The sequence below is a fragment of the Phalangium opilio genome, unplaced genomic scaffold (genome assembly GCF_054372755.1).
Source record: "Phalangium opilio isolate 3A_F unplaced genomic scaffold, DU_Popi_V2 ptg000101l_1, whole genome shotgun sequence".
Classification (NCBI taxonomy): Eukaryota; Metazoa; Arthropoda; class Arachnida; order Opiliones; family Phalangiidae; genus Phalangium; species Phalangium opilio.
In genome coordinates, this window is record NW_028324204.1 from 6,707,618 (window position 1) to 6,713,286 (window position 5,669).

Genomic DNA, 5,669 nt, shown 5'->3' on the forward strand with positions numbered 1-5,669 from the left:
TTATTCGCAATGTCAAGAATGAACTCCATGGAACTTGAAGAAGAAAATATTGAATACGACTGTAACCCGACATTGTATGGTGTTGAAGAACCGAGAAATATACCGCTTGATACTGACAACCACGTCGAAGTTCCGGAGTCTAACTTAAATATAAACGAAACGATAGTAACAGAACTTCAAAATCATATCGATCCTATATCTGATGATGGTAACCATGGAATAAATCTCTACGTATCCGTATTAAATATTTTAGTTAACCACGCAACTAACGGAAATTTCTAACACGAGGATAAACATTGTATTATTTTTGAAAAGGATGCCAAGTTTTCTGCAAAAATATCATTGTTTTTCAACTACACCTTTAGCATTTTAACATTATTGTGATTTTTATTTTTTGATGCAAAACAGTGTGTATAAGCTAACCACCCAAATAATAGTTTTAAGATGATTAAACATATGCTAAACATAAAACATTCTTAATCAGTAAACCCATCACAACGAATCGTGTCTAGGATTATTCCGCAAAACAATTTGAGAATAGTCCTTTAACTTCTGAAATAAACGATATGAGAAGCATGTTATTCCGCCTTAAGTTCATAATTTTAAAACCCTTTTCTTTCTCTCTGGTAACATAACTATTATTATTAATTTACTTTTCTCAAAGCTACGCGTAAAACCGTAATTTCTAATACCCCCATCGTTAGATGTACAGTCCCCGACAAAAGTTTCTGGACATTTTCATTTGGCTGCCATTTTGTTCCTATTTGAGCTAGAGTAACAAAATAGGACTTTCTAGATAGGTTGCCTTCTCAAGATTATTTTAAAATTACTAATGACACTGTGGCGCTAATAGGGCGTTAGCCATAGCGGAAATAGTAAAGCCCCCCGATAATGACGTTACGAAATAATGCTTCAAATGGATCAATAATTCTATCGTTGCACGCGTCTTGTCACGTAGAATCCGAAACTCTTTTCAAATTGTAAATCGGTTCAGAAAATCAAAAGTTATGACAAAAAACGTGACGTTCAAAACAATAGCAAATAAGCCTAACGATTATTTATTTCTTCTATATCAACTTAGCTCAGTAGTAAAACATTACGATCAGAAAAACAGGATGTTCAAGCCATAGCATAGTTTTACTCTGAAATTATAGAGATGAGGTTTTAAGAATTACGTTCAGTAATGTGGCGATTTATTAGTTAATTGCCAATAGGGTCTCGATTTTAAAAGGACAATAGGGTTCCAACTTAGAAATAAAGGTTTTGGATGGCGCTTTGGAAAGTAGAAATTCTGGATTTTGTGTGCAGGGTAGTGTTAAGTCTGTGAATTTGGAATAATAAGCAAGTTGTGATTGCTAAAGTGGAAGGATTTTCGACATTAAAAATTTTCCAAATATTCTATAATGCGCGAAGTTTGCGTTTTGGGTTGAATTCTTCTGTGGCTTTTCTGTAGTAAATGTTTTAAGCTCTTAAAGAAAAAATATTTTGTGTAGCTTACGGGTGGGTGGGTTTAGAGCTCGGCATTTTCGATCAATTATCCACTTTATTTTATCTTTATCCATACCCGAAAATTATCCACAGAACTTACATGTTAAATCGTATTATAATCCACAAATTTGTTTATAAATAATCGGTTATCCACCAATTTGTGGATAATTGATCGAAAATGCCGAGCTCTAGGTGGGTTTTCGATGATTAATGTTTTTGTGTCTTTTCGGTAAATAATGATTGGGTGTCTTTTCGGTATAAAAATGTTTGGTTTGGATTTTCTTAAGAAATGTTTTGAGTGCTTGGAGAATAAATATCGTGGCAGAACTCCAGTTTGCAGAATAGGTGACGTGTCTACCATGGAAATGTAGCGGAGAATCGGGAATGAAGATTCACGATGACATGAATTAGAGAAGAATGTAACAACGACAAATTCTTGAAGAAGGATGCCAATATTAATCCTCATTGTGAAATGGATGGTAATCTCCGAAGATAATGGTTCGAATTATTATATTATTTAAATTAAAAAGACTCACTTGTCCTAATGACATGAAAATATTGATATTCGAATACTTCTCCTTTTGTCTGGAAGTTTAATTTTTCCACCACTTTTGAAATTAGACAACTATCTCTTTAAATTTTAGAATGCCATATATTTTTTGTTAAATCTAAGGTTAATTAGAGAACGTTGTATTTAAAAAAGTAGTCTTCAAACAATGAATGAAATGGATTTTTAATGTGTATATAAAAAACTATATAAGTAGTTCACTGGAAATTACACAGTCATCAACATCATAATAATAATAATAATAATAGGGGCTGGGCTCCATGAAACGAGAAATAAATACCTTTTGTATTTTATTTCCGAGTAGGTAGGCAGCCTTGTTTTTTAAGCTTGCAGCATGGCAATCACTTAATTCATCAGCCACGCCAAAGTGTATAATCACGGTAAACAAGTGCCTGCCTACGTTGGAGATGATGTTACGATTTACGTTTATTCACTAATGAAAATATCCAGGAATTTTATCATGAATGTTTGCAAAAATTTAATCATGAATGTTTGCAAAAATTTAATAATGAATATTTTTGAAAATTTGATCATGAACATTTTTAAGAATCTCATCATGAATATTTTCAAGAATTTAATCATGAAAAATTAGAAAAATTAATCATGAAAATTTAGAAAAATTAATCATGAAAATTTAGAAAAATCAATCATGATAACTAAGAAAAAATCTATCATGAATATTTAGAAAAATCCATCTAGAATATTTGAAAAAAAATTCTCCATGAATATATTGAGAAAAAATGCATCATATGAATATATAGAGAAAAAATGTATCATGAATATTTTCAAATTATAACGAATGGTTTTATAGATGTTAAGCCTAAAAGTGTCTGACCTTTCCTAGACGTGGTTAAGATTTAAATTGACATTCCCAATGTAAAAAAACTGGATGTCTTAGATTAGTGGTGTCTTTGAAATTTGAGTAACAAATGGTATAGAGGGCATTGTAGAACATGGGTTTGATTTATTGGTCTTCCAGTGCTAATTTCTGTATTGGTATACTTACGACAGTTCATTTACTTATGCAAAAACCGCGATATACGATTGATTGACGTGTGTTCAAACCCTGTTCAATATCTCGATTTACATATAAGAACTGAAAAATACCTTTTAGGTTTTATCGATTCACATGGGTATACGGACTAAACACTTCCAAGACAAAGAACCCCAGGCATAATCTCCCATTACTGAAATTGTACAAAATCCGCCATCCCCAGACAAAATCCTCGGTTGTTAACCCTATCCGAGAAAAGTGAAAAATCCCCCGATAATTATCCCATCATAGAAAAAATACAATATCAATATAATCCGAAACACTTCAGCAATCCGGTAGTGCAATAGATCAGGCATTGGACTATTTCTAATTAATTCGTTGACTTTCATTCATTTCAAGGGAAAAAATAAGTTCAACCACTGAAAGAACACTTGTGGGAGTTTTAGAATTACGGATACCATTCACGGGGTCTCAGGAAACTCTTTGCCAAATTTCAACCTTCTGTTTTGGATAAAGAATGCGCGCGAGGAAATTTGTTTTCACGCTATAGGATAGGCAGCTCCCCTATCTCCGACAGCAGCTTATTATGTATATACTCTATTTTCAGCTTCGGTTGTTAGCACGCGCAAAGCTAGGTCTCTGTGTTATGTAGCTTTGTGCGTGCTGACAAGAGACGAAGAAAAAAAAAAAGGATTATAAATATCCGCGAGATTTTTATCTCAAATGCACGGACCTGTAGGCTTTAGTTTCAAATACGTGCATAGTCGTATGTATTCAATTGGTGGGTCCTTCAAACATTATCAAGGAACGTTGTGGTATTAAAAATAGCGAAAATTATTTCTTTAGATTCCCAAAAGATTTAGAAACGTAATAAATATTTATAATACTAACTCTAACATCCTTCTGTAATAGTCTAAATTAGTATTACTTGAAATTTTAAAAGTCACTGGCTCGACTATGAAGTCCACACTCGACAGTCGAGGCACTTCAACTTTTTTCGAAGCCTACTAGAATTTCCGCCCATACATTTGAGCTAAAACTCGCGGATATTTTAAATCCAGAGAATTATTATTTTCTTCGTCTCTTGTCATCACGAACAAAGCTACGTTACATAGAGACCCAGCTTTGCGCGTGCTGACAACCCAAGCTGAATCAGATTATACAGAATAAGCTGTCGTCAGAAATAGGGGAGTTGCCTATCCTATAGCGTGAATACAAATTTCCTCACGCGAATTCTTTATCCATGCTCCTATGGTACCCAGTAGGATAAAAACCCTTGGAAGGAAAAAACGACTGATGGCGAATTCCACTGGGTCCTCCCGGAGCGCTCCCATGGAGCAATAAAAATGAGAGACCCTAATTACGGAAAAACAGTCTTTAACGATCCGGCAACTACTCCTCCCATGTTTATTGCTCCATGGGAGCGCTCCGGGAGGACCCAGTGGAATTCGCCATGAGATCCGCCTTTTTACATAAATAGAAATTGATTTTTAAAATTTTTAGCGGTAGAACCTTTGGTAAACATTATATTTTACAATATTACTACAATATTTACATAGAAATATACGAAAAGGTTTCCTCTAAAATAGCGCTTAGTAAAAATTAGAATATTTTAAAAATGCTAAAACCATTCATAATTTGATATCGCAGCTTTTTGAAGATCATTTCATCACCTAATAGAGAAATTATGAAAGTTGAGTTGTAAAAAATGGCATTCTTTAACTTCCGTTTTAAGACTTTTACCCTACTAAACCACATTAAGCCTTTCGAGTGGATGGGCATATATTGGTGCACATCCATCCTCTAAAAAATTATCTGGCCATCGTGTCCGACGATGAAACGTTTATCATTCGTAAAGACTACACATTCTAACTGCTCGAGTGTCTAAATTGTGTGCTCTGTTCCAGGGTTGTTTGATTTAAATCAAGCGATTTTTTTAAAAAAATTATTTGATTAAAATCAAGAATATATTTTTATTTTTAAAAAATGTTTTCTAAGATTCCAAGAAGTAGGTTAAGAAACTCGAGAAGAAACTTAACTAGAAAAGACCTATAATTAAAATGAATCATAGTGTTGTTAAATTTCAGTTTAAGTTTTTCCCAGAACTTCAGTTTGTCTTGCTGGATAGGCTAAGAAATGAAATAACGGTCAAGCTAGTCTTTTTATACAAGCATTTCAATAGCAACAATATCCAATAGCTGCTTAAATGTCATGATTATTTTCCTTTTGGTTAGTTTTGACTCAAGACTTTTCATGTTGGTAATTTACTATCTAGTAGTTCAAGAAAAATCAAATAAATCGATTTAAATAAAAAAATAGCTTTTTTTGTTTTATTTGAAAAAATCATAATAATCAACAGCCCTGCTCTGTTCCAAATTGAAGCCTCTTTAGACTTTTAGAGAAAAGAAACTTCACGTTTCTTAAGTGCCTCGCGAAGCATTCAAAAAGACCCTGTCTCACCAAAGTTCATCTTACGGTTTTAAACTTATTTGAAGTTGCTCACAAGTATCACGCTTAAAAAACTTCCCTGTAGGTCAAATCAATCCAGGGATATTGGTCACATTATTAGACCGTTAACTTCGTCATGTAAAAACTTTAACTGGTTTTGTGTAATTTTTT